Genomic DNA, 14,176 nt, shown 5'->3' with positions numbered 1-14,176 from the left:
TCTGTGCAGCAGATGAATTATTGAATAGAAATTCAAATAACGTGAGATTTCAGTCAGTTGTATGAACATTCTTACAAATGTATGTTGGTGAGAAAGGGAGGCTCTGAAAGCTCCAAGATCTCAGGTTCGCTTGCCATTTTCTTCGCCGTCGAATCGGTAACCAGAATTAGATGGTCACCTCCCTAAGTAAAAGGACCAGTATGAGAACTTACCTTTTAATAATAACCATGCAGCCACCCATTTGTTCGATACAGCTTTTCTGAACGTTTTTCTGAAGGCAGAAACTAAATACAACGGTTTTTCTGAATGTTTACCCTTTAAATTAATACGTGGTCAAGCTCAGTATTATAATGTAGAGGGATTCGCCAATTTGATATTGCAGGTTGATTTGAGTCCCATATTAGAATTGAAGAGCATCTTTCTTTATTTTTATTATTTGCAAGTGGAGAGTCTGACCTCGAGACATGCCTCCCACTAGAGGCTCCTATCGATCAATCCCACCACCCATGTACTACGCTCTATCGGTCAATCCCACCATCCCTGTAGTACGCTCTACTCAATGTTCTGGCTCTCACATAATCTAATTGCTTGATTGATTCGTATATCAGGTTTCGAAAGAAGATCCGGCTAACCCTGTAAGTGTATCCCTCTTTAGACATGATCTAACTAATAAGGATATCCTGATCCATGGGAATGATGTAAGATTGTTTGTTTGTTTGGTTTTTGTTAGATTTATATGTATATATATATATATATATATATAAGCCATTCAGGAATCTTTAAGCCATGCTAAAATATTATATTCTAATTTACCAAAGCATAAAAGACATTTACTATATATCAGAACGGAATGTAAAAAGATATAATTTTGAAATAAAATTTTCAATTTAATTGTAATGTGTATTTTGGAAATATTTAAAAATGGCTCAACAAAAAAAAGACATTAATTGCTTGAATTCACTTCGATTCATAAAATTCTAAAATATTGTTCACTTCAGTCCTCTTCATAAAATTCTAAGTCCTCTTTCACTTCAGGATGGATTACGCCTGCGTCCACTTTCATTTCCTTTTAAGTGCGGAGTGGGAGTCGGAGACGGAGGCGCATTGAAGTCGGAATCTCCACTTGCAATCAAAAAAAGTGATCCCGACATGTGTTACCGCGCTCTTCAAACTCCACAGTGGGCGAATAAGATTTGATGAAATTTATATTATTAGGTAAACGCTCAGAAAATTACCGAAACAGTCCAAAGCGAACCCAGTCTTCCAGATTCCGCGGCCTCATCATGCTATCAAAATGGACGACTGTTAATGCCATGGCCATAGAATTTTCTCTGCTAATTCGAGGTCCAAGAAAATGGCAAACGAGCGCCAGAGCTTCGAGCTCTCAGGGCCTTGTCATCTCACTAACATTGACTGGTAAGAACGTTCGCACGAACGACTACAATCACCCCGCGTTTTTGTTCATTAACTTATGCGCTGAAGGCTTCTTACCAAATTCAATGATATTTGGTCTGTCTAGATTCATTAATTCGTATTTTTCAAATGCAGGTGCGATTCCAATCACAGGCGATGCGTAGCGGCCAGTCTGGTGCAGGGAACGTGCATACAGGAACGCGACCGCCAAGCCGGCAGGCTTGGCCGGGACGCTCTGGCGGAGAAGTGGTGGAGTTTCTTCAACTTCAAGCTAGTTTACCCACTGGTGGATGTAGACGAGGGTGGCTCCATCTTCGGCGCCGTGTACAAGTGGAGCAGGAAGGCAGCGCGATCACCGTTCCGGCCAGCCGGCGCACCCAAGATCGTGGTAGCCTTCAGGGGAACAATACCCAAATCGGGCACCTTCGCCGGCGACCTAAAACTGGATCTACAGATACTTAAAAACGGACTGCACACGACCGCCCGGTTTAGGGCAGCGTTCAACGCGGTGAAGAAATGCGTGTGCGACAGCGGATAGGAGAACGTGTGGATCGCTGGGCATTCTCTCGGGGCGGCCATGGCGTTACTCGTGGGGAGACGGATAGCCGAAGAAGGACAGTTCCTGGAAGCCCATCTCTTCAACCCGCCGTTCAGCTCGGCTCCTGTGAACAGAATCAGCAACGACAAGGTCAAGCACGGCCTGCACGTCGCCCGCAGCCTGGTGGCGGCGGGGCTAGCGGCGGCGCTGAAAGACAAGCACAGCCGCATCGAATCACAAAATGCATTCTTCGCCCTCCGCGCGTGGCTTCCCTGCCTCTACGTTAATCCGAGGGACGATATCTGTTCCGCTTACGTTGCCTATTTCACTAACCAGAAGATGATGCGGCAAATCGGCGGCGGCAGCGCTGCGAGGCTTTCCATCGGCGAATTGGTTCTGTCCGCCGTCGGTGTAGAATCGAAGGCCTTGCATCGCATTCCCTCCGCGAGGCTTACGATCAGTTTGGTCCCGGCGCCGGATTTCAAAAGGGCTCACGGGATTCATCAGTGGTGGGCACCGGATCTCAAAATCCAGTGCAGCGAATGCAGGATTAGCGAAGGCCCGGAACACTCGAAATAAAACGCGGAGGCCAAAGCAAATGCCTCGGCCATGCCTGTACGCTGCCTGGTTTATAACAGGGTAAATTGTGATGTACTGTAGTCTCTATATTCGTGATGCAGATGGAACTAGATCTGGAAGTACTAGGCCCAATATTATTAGAAGTTATGCAGTGTCATGTCCTGATACAAGTGTTTTGTTGCCTGCTGTTGATAGCCATTGTTGCATTGAAGACGTTATTTCAAAATTTTTATAGGCGAAGTCAAGTAAATGCAAGTTCAAATAGTTAAATTCTCTTCTGTTCGACATGCTTGAGAGACTTTTTTTAAGCAAAAACTCTCAAAACAGTTAACTTTTTTTATCTGGCATGTTTGAAATAATGGAAAATCTGCAAGATGATAGTTTTTCTAGCTAAATTTAGATAGGTTGTAAATTTTAAAATATTTCAAAATCTAATAGACAAAAATGATTTGTTTCATGTCTAACATGTTTGAGACGGGCAGAAATGGATTCTTTCATGTCTGATATTGGAAAATCTGCCATTCAAATAGGAATAGCAGTTCTTTTCAATTCAACTAAACTTAAATAAATTGCAGTTTTTAAAATATTTCACAATTGAAAATTACATAATTAACTTTTTCTCTATCCAAGTTTCAAAACCTTCCAAAATCTACGATCTAAATAAAATCAAACAATTAACTCTTTTCAAAACATTCGATCTAAATAAAATCAAACAATTAATCTTACTAATTAAATTAATGTAATAATTTTGACCTTAGTCTTATCCGTTGGTCTAGTTAGCTGTTGGACGCTCCGCTCAGACTATTTAGCATGCTAAGCTGGATCTGTTTCTTCTACTTGTTGGTTTCGACTATTTAGCATGCTACGCTTACCATGCTACGCTGGATCTGTTTCTTCTACTTGTCCTACAATTAACCACACTAGTTGGTTTGACAATGAACCACACTAGTTGATTCGAAACGCGTCGACAAATGATACTCCATATGATTTTCACTGAAAAATATCTCAGAATCAAACAATTAACTTTTTCCCTCTCCAAAATTTACAATCTATATAAAATTGAAGATAACTGACGGGACCCATTCCCTAAAACCCTAGAAGTCAAGTTAAAAAAATATTCTAAAATGTCAACGCGATAGCGTAACGGTAAAACAAAATACAGCTCTATCGCGAGACGGGGAAATTTAAAAATAAAAAAATACAACTATGCGAAGTTATTTTAAATGTGTACCTCATACGTATCTCACATACTTCGTGCGTTTGCACGTTTTTCTCCTGCTTTACGCAACCATATATTGCAATTTGCTTTGGTCGTGCTTGGTGAAGAATCCATGCATATTACCAAAATTATTTGTAAAGTTATGGAGTGAGATAAATCACATAAATGGTTAAAATAAATAATGATTTTAATGTGCTTAATTAGCAAGAGAAAACAAATCATATATAAATTAAATCGGTTATTCTTTGATTTGTTGAATGATGTATTAGACAAAACAACGTTTTCTACTCGTTCTTCACAACCACTTACATCATATCCCTGATATGTTTACTCTCACCATTTTCTAAGAAAATTTTGAAGCATAAAACCATTCATAGTTCTGCCACCGAATTGTTTTTCCCATTCCTAAGGATTTAACAGTACAAACAAACACATATATGTGATTAATATCCTCCGTCCGTCGGTCAAAATGTTAATTTATATCCTCCCCACTATAGATATATTCGCATCTGATTACAAAAATAAAGTCATATTCACATCGAAATATGTGAACCTTCAACCTTCACCTCTCATAAAGGGTTGAGTTTACAATTTCTATTATCTTCTTTTAGAAATTTAAGGAATGGAGTTCAATGAGAAAAAATAATTGAATGAAGGAACGTAGGTACTGAGGACTTCTTGTGCGCTGTGTTGGAAAATTGTTAGAAAAATTAAACAGAATTTAAGTGTTGGGGATTTTTCTGGTAAAATCCCAAAAACAAATAAAATAAACTTCACAGAGGCAATGCTCTGTTTCCTCTCTCCACAGGATCTTTTGCACAGGGAAGCTTAAAAAAAATTGAAGACAGAGTATTACATACCCACACAAAGATTTGTATTCATTAAAAATATAATGCCTTATACAAACTTCATCCTCTTTTACTGAGAGGGATTTAAGAAAAAAAATTTCAACCAACAAAAAGAAGCTCTGTCTCCTCCTGAGAATTTTTACACTGCTAGTGTGTAAAAATCTCTTTTTCTTTTACTGCTGTAAAAGCCCTTTTTACATATACTACAGTAAAAATAAAATTTTACATATGCAGTAAAATTTACATTACATTTACCAAAAGGATTTCTCACACCATAACGTCTTGCTTCCCATTCGTTTGGGCAACCAACAAAAAAAACTTACATTTCAATCTGGTTTTCTTTTGGTTCGAAACCCTGTGCAGTATACACACCACGCATCATTCTATGCACTGTTGTGCCATATTCGCCTTAGCATTATACAATACTCGTCTCCGTTTTGTTTTTCATTCACATATTGCACTGCTCGTCTCCGTTTTGTTTTTCATTCACATATTGCACTGCTGTGCAAACCTCGAGTCTCATCACAAAAAGTCAACCCAAAACTATGCACTGCTGTGCATCTCCCTTGGTTTTTCGGCTGCTACGAGTTATCCCTATTTCCATTCAACCATCGCGCTGCTTGCATTCACATTGCTGTGCCTTGAAATTTCACACACACTGGCGCCACTGCTTCTCCCATTTCATTTTATAGTCAACCACAAAAAAAAGCACGATAAAACCTTTTTTTTGTTTTTACTCATTCCATGTGCTAATGGAAAAACATATTACAACAGCGAACCATTTTGTTTTTCACTCTTCATATGAATGAACCCAAAACCAAAATTATACATGATGTATTTTTTTAATAATTTAAGCCATGCTCCCGTGACCAAATATAAAACATCAAAAATTAAAATTTCACCAACTATTTACGAATGCCATTTAATTCTCAGCATGGCGATCAATTCTTTTACTGACAAGTCAGCGGTCAAACTGAAAGTTTCAATTCACTCCACGCAAGGCATTTAATTTCTTGCTCGTATGCAGGTTTGAAGCAATCGACGGCGGAGAACGATGAGCTGCATCGGACGGCTGACAAAAATATCGGGAGCCACTTTAATGTTGAACTTTACCTCCCGAAATATTACGTATGCTAACGTATGGGGTGGGACGCGTGCCCAAATTTTATTGCATTGGGTTCAATTAGCCGGAAAATGCCTTTGCCAGAAAGTGGTCCGAAAAATTTCAGGCGGGTTTGCTGAACGGTTTTGTGCTCCCGTCATTGTGCTTGCTGAGTCGGCATCCGTCGCTGCCCACGTCCGCCTGCAGCCTGCAGTTGGAATTAACATTCCAACACTCCCCTTTAATTTCAACTGCTGGGCATTCAGTTATACCCAAACACTTCCTCACATAGAGGGATTCACCAACACTGCTGTTACAAAGACATCTTCCTCACATAGAGGGATTCACCAACACTGCTATTACAAAGACATCTTCCTCACATAGAGGGATTCACCAACACTGCTTCTGATGCAGTTCCACAAACAATCAAAGTTGTCTTCCTCTTAGCAGAGGGATTCACTTGAGACTGTGCTGAAGAGCACCTTCCTCTTGACAGAGGGATTCACCACACTATGCTGAAAAGCATCTTCCTCTTGACAGAGGGATTCACCATGACACTGTGCTGAAAAGCACCTTCCTCTTTAACAGAGGGTTTCACCAAATGACTGCTTCAAGTGCAGTTCCAAAACAAAACATTCATTGCATTGTTGTGCATACCCATTACATTGTTCTTTTATGTTGCTGCATATTCTCTGCTGCACTGTTGTGCCATCTTCTTTGCTGCGTCTACCCCACACTGATGTGTCTGCTCCACGCTACTGCGTCTACACCTGCATTGTTGTGCGTTTCACTACTTGCTTATTGTGTTGCTGCACTTCACTTACATTTCTTTACAAACTCTGCATTGCTGTGCGTTAATAAAAAAAATTCTTACATATGTATTGCTGCGCCTTCCCTTTCTCACATTCACACTGCTGTGTGAGAATTCTTCACTTGTGCACTTATGCGTGCTTCCCTTCTTCACAATGGGAAAACTTTTCTTCACGCTGCTGCACCTCTCTTGCTTTGGTTTCATTTTTTTCGCACTGCTGTGCTTCTCCTTCTTGCCATCACGCTGCTGCCTTTTTCTTACGTACTGCTGTCCATACCCATAACCATAGACTCTATCTCCCCTGGGTTTTTATTCGCTGCTGCGTTGCCTCTGCAATTTGCACTGTTGTGCGTATTTCATTTCATCACACTGCTGTGCCCATACACTAACTCTTTACTCTGCATTACTTGCATATAAAAAGAAATCATCCTCACGCTGCTGCGCTTCATTCTCCACACAAAAAAAATTAACACGGGCTGCCCCTGTTCCTTTTTACACCCTTGCTTCACACAATCTTCGTCTTCATTTTTTTTATTTACACAATGCACTGCTGTGCAATTCCTTTCGTTTTTCTGCTGCCACACACATTCTCATTCATCCCATGTGCATTAAAAATATACGCTGCCCCTGTTTTTCTTTATGCACTTCTGTGCATATTGCATTGCATATGTGATAAAAAAAATTACATTTTTCAACACTGCTGCATATTACATTTCAGAGGGATTAACAACAAAAAAAAATTCATTTGCGCTCTGCTGCACTGCAATACATCCTCCACGCAATCTCCATGCCCTGCAGATTTTTTTTCTGCTTTTATGGCAGATTTAATTCCATATCTCTCCCCTATAACAAGATCTTCATCAAAGAATGATTGTTAAAACAGTTCAGCAATAATGATCAATAATTACAGGCTCCCCCTTAACTGTATGCATTGTTTTCTTTCAGCAAAGTTTTCTCAAAAGAAACTTAGATCAACTAGGGAGCTCAAGGGGCTTTCAGGCTGTATTTCCTTCCTTCTCCATACTTGTGTAACTTTCTTCTTTTGTGTGGGTCTAGCTTGCATAGGAGCCCATCTTAAGTTACAATCACGTGCCATATGCCCAATGTTATGACACTTGAAACATTCTACATTGTTCATGAATAAGATTTCATGATTTCTTCTTGTAAAATTGTTTCTTGGAGATTGTCGGAGACTACAACATCTATCTCTATGAAATGCTCTACAGTTTTTTGCCATATGACCAAAGTTTGAGCAAGCATAACAATAACCAAAAAATGAACTTTGGTACCTGGGAGATGGAGGTTTCCTTGATGTACTTCTGAAGCTTTGCTGCCTTGAGATCCTTTGATGATAACCATTGCATCTTGCCTCTTTGACATCAGCTACATTTCTTCTTGGAGCTGGTTTTCTACTTGGAGTAGGATTTCTTCTATTGTAGCCTTGATCTTTCCCATTGCCTTTGCTGGAACTAGGAGCATCACAATTTCTTTCTGGCTTCTTCACATCTCCTTTGCTTAAAGCATTTTCATTCTTGTTTGAAGGTTCACCTACATACCCAAGTCCTGATTTATCAGATGGAGATCTGTGATAGCTGAGCATGTCATCCAAGGCTTGAGAGCTCTTCATGATTTTGTTCATCCCTTCAACCTTTTTCCTGAGGAGGACAATCTCTTCTTCCAATCTTTCACACTCATTATTCTTCTTTGCAAGTTGTTCCTCAGTTTCTTCTTTGCTACGAGTAGCTTCAGCTGCTACTATTTTAAGAGAAATGATATTTGTCTTCATTTTGGAGATTTCTAATTGACTGCTCTCCATTTTCTTTTTAGCTTCTTGTGCCTGCTTCCTAGCTTCTTGTAATTCAGACTTAAGGGAGGAGACCTCTGCCTTGTACTGTCCAATCTCTTCTATAAGCTTATTCACTCTCTTGTGCCTTTGTTCAAGTTGACTTAACAAGGCATCTTCCTGCTTCTTTGCTTTATTCAACTGATTTGTCATGGATATGACTTCTTCATGATGTTTCCTCTTGCATTGATCAAGCTCCTTCTTAAGCTTGACGAGCTCTTCATCCCATTCTTTTACTTGAAGTTTGATGAGGTCAATCTTCTCACTTTCAGCTTCTATGATGGGTTCAGAATTTTCTTCTTGACTGATGGTCATGGTCAGTGCTCCCTTTGCATGAAGGTCATGAAGTCTGTCCCATATCTCCTTTGCTGATGAATATTTTCCTAGATTCTTCTTCACAGAATCAGGCAGTCCATCCAAGATTATTTTTGCTGCTTGTGCATTATACTCCTTGGATTCTTTATCCTTCTTGCTATCATCAATCACTGATTCCCAGATTTCAATCCCTTGAGACTGTAAGACAGCCCTCATTTTTATTTCCCACATATCAAAATTTCCATTAAACTTTGAAGCCTCAAATAGAATGCTTTCAAGTAGATTGTCTTCTATTTTAATAGAAGCGGGAGACACAACCTTAGGAGAATTGGAGGCTTTCTTCTTTGACCTTGCCATTCTTAACTATTCTTAAAATAGCTGACTGTGTTTTTAAAATGACTCACTGTTTCTTCAACAGCAACACAGAAAAAACTTTGAGGAATACCTAGGTTCTTTTGCCTGAGACTTCACACTGCTGGAGAAGTTTTTTCAGCTGCAACAAGAATCTTTCATTCAGCTTCTTTGACACTTCAAAGAGCCTGATCTAGCTCTGATACCACTGTTGGGGATTTTTCTGGTAAAATCCCAAAAACAAACAAAATAAACTCCACAGAGGCAATGCTCTGTTTCCTCTCTCCACAGGATCTTTTGCACAGGGAAGCTTAAAAAAAATTGAGGACAGAGTATTACATACCCACACAAAGATTTGTATTCATTAAAAATATAATGCCTTATACAAACTTCATCCTCTTTTACTGAGAGGGATTTACCAAAAAAAATTTCAACCAACAAAAAGAAGCTCTGTCTCCTCCTGAGAATTTTTACACTGCTGGTGTGTAAAAATCTCTTTTTCTTTTACTGCTGTAAAAGCCCTTTTTACATATACTGCAGTAAAAATAAAATTTTACATATGCAGTAAAATTTACATTACATTTACCAAAAGGATTTCTGACCCCATAACGTCTTGCTTCCCCTTTCGTTTGGGTAACCGACAAAAAAAACTTACATTTCAATCTGGTTTTCTTTTGGTTCGAAACCCTGTGCAGTATACACACCACGCATCATTCTATGCACTGTTGTGCCATATTCGCCTTAGCATTATACAATACTCGTCTCCGTTTTGTTTTTCATTCACATATTGCACTGCTGTGCAAACCTCGAGTCTCATCACAAAAAGTCAACCCAAAACTATGCACTGTTGTGCATCTCCCTTGGTTTTTCGGCTGCTACGAGTTATCCCTATTTCCATTCAACCATCGCGCTGCTTGCATTCACATTGCTGTGCCTTGAAATTTCACACACACTGGCGCCACTGCTTCTCCCATTTCATTTTATAGTCAACCACAAAAAAAAGCACGATAAAACCTTTTTTTTTGTTTTTACTCGTTCCATGTGCTAATGGAAAAACATATTACAGCAGCGAACCATTTTGTTTTTCACTCTTTATATGAATGAACCCAAAAACAAAATTATACATGATATATTTTTTTAATAATTTAAGCCATGCTCCCGTGACCAAATATAAAACATCAAAAATTAAAATTTCACCAACTATTTACGAATGCCATTTAATTCTCAGCATGGCGATCAATTCTTTTACTGACAAGTCGGCGGTCAAACTGAAAGTTTCAATTCACTCCACGCAAGGCATTTAATTTCTGTCTCGTATGCAGGTTTGAAGCAATCGACGGCGGAGAACGATGAGCTGCATCGGACGGCTGACAAAAATATCGGGAGCCACTTTAATGTTGAACTTTACCTCCCGAAATATTACGTATGCTGACGTATGGGGTGGGACGCGTGCCCAAATTTTATTGCATCGGGTTCAATTAGCCGGAAAATGCCTTTGCCGGAAAGTGGTCCGAAAAATTTCAGGCGGGTTTGCTGAACGGTTTTGTGCTCCCGTCGTTGTGCTTGCTGAGTCGGCATCCGTCGCTACCCACGTCCGCCTGCAGCCTGCAGTTGGAATTAACATTCCAACATTAAGCAGAGAGGCAGAGTAAAATTTCGTGAAGCTAATTTCGTGTAGCTCAATTTCGTGGAGTCTCGGAGCTAGATTTCCCGCAGTTATTATAGAGATTTAAAAAAAAAAAAATCACGGCAAAAATAGAGAGTAAAACAAAGTAAAGTTGTAGTAACATTGTAAAAACCTTAGGATTGAATTTTGAATCATGAAAAATACATTCACATTAACACACAGTAAAACACAATAACACAGAGACTCTTGCTCTCTTTCTCACTTACTCTCTTACTTTCTAACCAACACAAAAAGTCTTTTACATTCATATTTAACTCAACATACAATTTTACATTTAATCCATTCATATTTAACTCAACATACAATTTTACATTTAATCCATGATAGAGCAAAATAATTAATATGATGTTGTTCTTGAGTGTGATCACAATCATGCACGTGTTTGTGGAGTGTGGGCAATAGTCGTTGAATGAATGCTTGTCCATATCTATTTACCAAAATACATTAAATGCTTTAAATTCCTTGTTGCGTTTCGGAATGGTTCGCGCCTAGTTTCAGTCCTTCCATTTTCAAACAGAGACGCAACCTGCAAAAACACTTCTGACAAGTATGGTTGTTGTTAGGGTGATCCGAGTTGACTCAGCTCCCAGATTTAACCAAGATCTTTTACTTTCGTGATGTGATTAGAATTGTAATTAAATTAGCATAATTGAACATATCTGCATGTTGTAAAGAAGAAGGAACATGACAATCATCAACAATAGAAAAATACAAGACGTTGATAATAGAATTCGTCCAGGAGAGACTACGTCTCCGGGCCTCGGTGTCAAGATGGTTTAGGCCACTGCATTAACTGCTGTCAATAGTGATGATGTACATAAGAAGTGACGTCGCCGTCATACAAGGAAAATGCCCTCACGCAGGAGTGGCTCCAAGAGATGTTCGGCTACAGGAACTCTCAGTCAAAAAGGACTCCTATCAGTATGACATAAACTCATGCATTATGATAATGAGCATCTGGCCAACATGACATAAAAGGGATCTCAATGCAAACATACATGGCGACACATGAATATCCTATCAACATAACAACAAAGGGATCTCAAACAAAACATGATGAATCATGACAACAAGTACATCCCACAAATGATTCCGCATCATGTCAAATAGGAATCATGAAACAAATAAGAAAACAAGATCCCACATCAAACATCAAACAGGGATCTATGCAGCACATTGCATCTCATAGCAAAAGAAGTACATGAACGCACTGCATATACCTCACATCCTGGGGCCATATGAAGAAAAGGATAACAAACTGCTAAATCTGGCCATACCATCAATCTCACGGCGTCGAATCTCATGGAATGGTTATTCGCACATGAATGCTGACACCTGAGCTCCACTTTGAAAAGTGGCCAAAAACTGAAATGAGCAAATGGAAAATTTGAATGCACCATCAAATTTGTGGCGTCGAATAGTGCAAAATCGACTGTCAAATTTCTGAATTTTGAGAAAGTGAAAATCTGGGGCTCAATGAATCTTTTAGATTCCCCCTAGATTCCTCAAAGATTCCCTCCTCCGGGTTCTTTGAAAATCTGCTACTTAGATCAGGAAACTGACTGTGCCATCGGGTTCATGTCGCTGAAAGGTATAAGATCGACATAAAATTTGTCCATTTTGGACAGTGCAAAAATTTCACCCTCCTGAGAATTTCGCCCAATCATGGTTCCCCCTGCCTCTTCTTTGGGCTTATGGTTCCACGTACAATAAATTAATTAAAAATTACAATCTCGATTTCCATGCGCTCTCTTGGCTCCCCCATGCACTAAGCAAATGATGGGTTTATATAAATTTTTGATGGGCAGATTAAATAAGAAGTTGGTTTGGCATTATGGTAAAATTCTCAAATTATGAGGAGGTCAGGTGGTCAAACCCCGACCTCTCCATTTTAGCACACCCTTCATTTAAAAAAACCACAAAATATATTTTTGTTGGGGGTCGGGTCCGCATTGGGCAGTCTGCCCCATAACCTCCGCAGTAGTCTGAGTTTACATGGGGCCCGGTTGGTGTTAGTCGTTGAGCGCATTAATTGGGGTTCTATTTTGGGTCGACCATTATGGGGGGTGACATATGGGGCCGTCACATGGGCAGGGTTGGCCCTCTCGCCGGCCATGGGTTCAACTCCCACCGGCCCCTCCTTTTAATACAACGTATAAAGTCAAGTGTTGGGGTTTTGGGGGTGTGGGCCGGGTCCACCGGAGGTGGCCCAGCCACCCCATAATTGAATGTTTAATATGGTGCAGTTGAGGGTTGGGGGTTGATGAGGGTCATGGCTGATCAGCCAATTTTAATTATAATTTGTTATGTGTTGGTTTAGGGAGGGTTGTGGGGTTACTGGCCCGCCACCCCATATATATATATATATTTCTTAAAATAGGGCTAATTTTTCATTTTGTCTAACATAAGGATTATTAGAAAAATTAAGGAGGCAACAATTTCTTCTGCTTTTGGGAGCTAGGTTTCATGCCCTAGGGCCAGTCAAATTGTAAGACATTTAAACCTGGCCCACATTCCAACTTTGACCAAAACTTTGACTAGCTCATTCTCCCTCATACGAGCTCGGATTGATGAACCGTTCACACCCCTGCAATTGGGACGACAAGATCTATGCTCTGGTACTAGTTCGAAGGCATTCTGATCACTTTGATTTTCGAGCTTCCATAAGCCCTGTTTGTCCTGTGTGTGTCTCTGGAGCCACCTGGATCACAGGGTGTTTATTGCGATGGTTGGGATTATAATTTCCAACACTCCCCCTTAATCACAATTGTCGCCATTGACAATTCCCAAATAGTTTCTGAGATAAACAAAACTATCACGTGCCAATAGCTTTGTGAAGATATCAACAAATTGTTCCTCTGACCTGCAATGTTGCAACACAATTTCATCATTGTTAATCAACTCTCTAATAAAATTATATTTAGCATCAATATGCTTGGTCCTTTTGTGGAAGACAGAATTCTTTGACAATGCAATTGCTGAGGTGCTGTCACAGAGAATAGTTGTCTCTCCCTCTTGGTCATGACGAAGATCCATCAACATCCTTCTCATCCAAACTACCTGACATTCTACTGCTGTCGTTGCGACATATTCAATTTCTGCTGTTGAGAGTGACACTATTGGCTGCTTCTTGGAGGCCCATGAAATGGCTCCAGAACCCAAATGAAAACATATCCTGTTGTGCTCTTTTTGTCATCGACACTTCCTACCCAATCACTGTGAGTGTAACCAACCACCCTGAAATCACTTGTTGCTATGTACAAAATTCCATACTGTTTTGTCCCATTGACATACCTTAGAATCCTTTTCACTACTTGCCAATGTGTCTCATTGGGTGTCTCCATGAACATTGACACCAAACTTACTGCATACATTATATCTGGCCTAGTGGTGGTCAAATACATCAAGCTGACTATCATGCTTTTGTATAATGTCAAATTGACATTGCTTCTGCAATCCTTTTTGTTCAA

The 14,176-nt window shown here is 39.8% G+C and overlaps 1 pseudogene; it reads left to right on the top strand.

Moving 5' to 3' along the window:
- Positions 1-1,354: 1,354 nt before the first annotated feature.
- LOC149209181 (GDSL esterase/lipase At4g10955 pseudogene) lies at positions 1,355-2,530 on the top strand (annotated as a pseudogene).
- The last annotated feature ends 11,646 nt before the right edge of the window (positions 2,531-14,176 follow it).

This window comes from Pinus tabuliformis, chromosome 1_2, assembly GCF_031772625.1.
Source record: "Pinus tabuliformis cultivar Carrire ecotype Pingquan chromosome 1_2, CPIR1, whole genome shotgun sequence".
Lineage (NCBI taxonomy): Eukaryota > Viridiplantae > Streptophyta > Pinopsida > Pinales > Pinaceae > Pinus > Pinus tabuliformis.
Note: the sequence above shows the minus strand (reverse complement) of the source record. Positions and strands in the feature narration are given on the sequence as shown.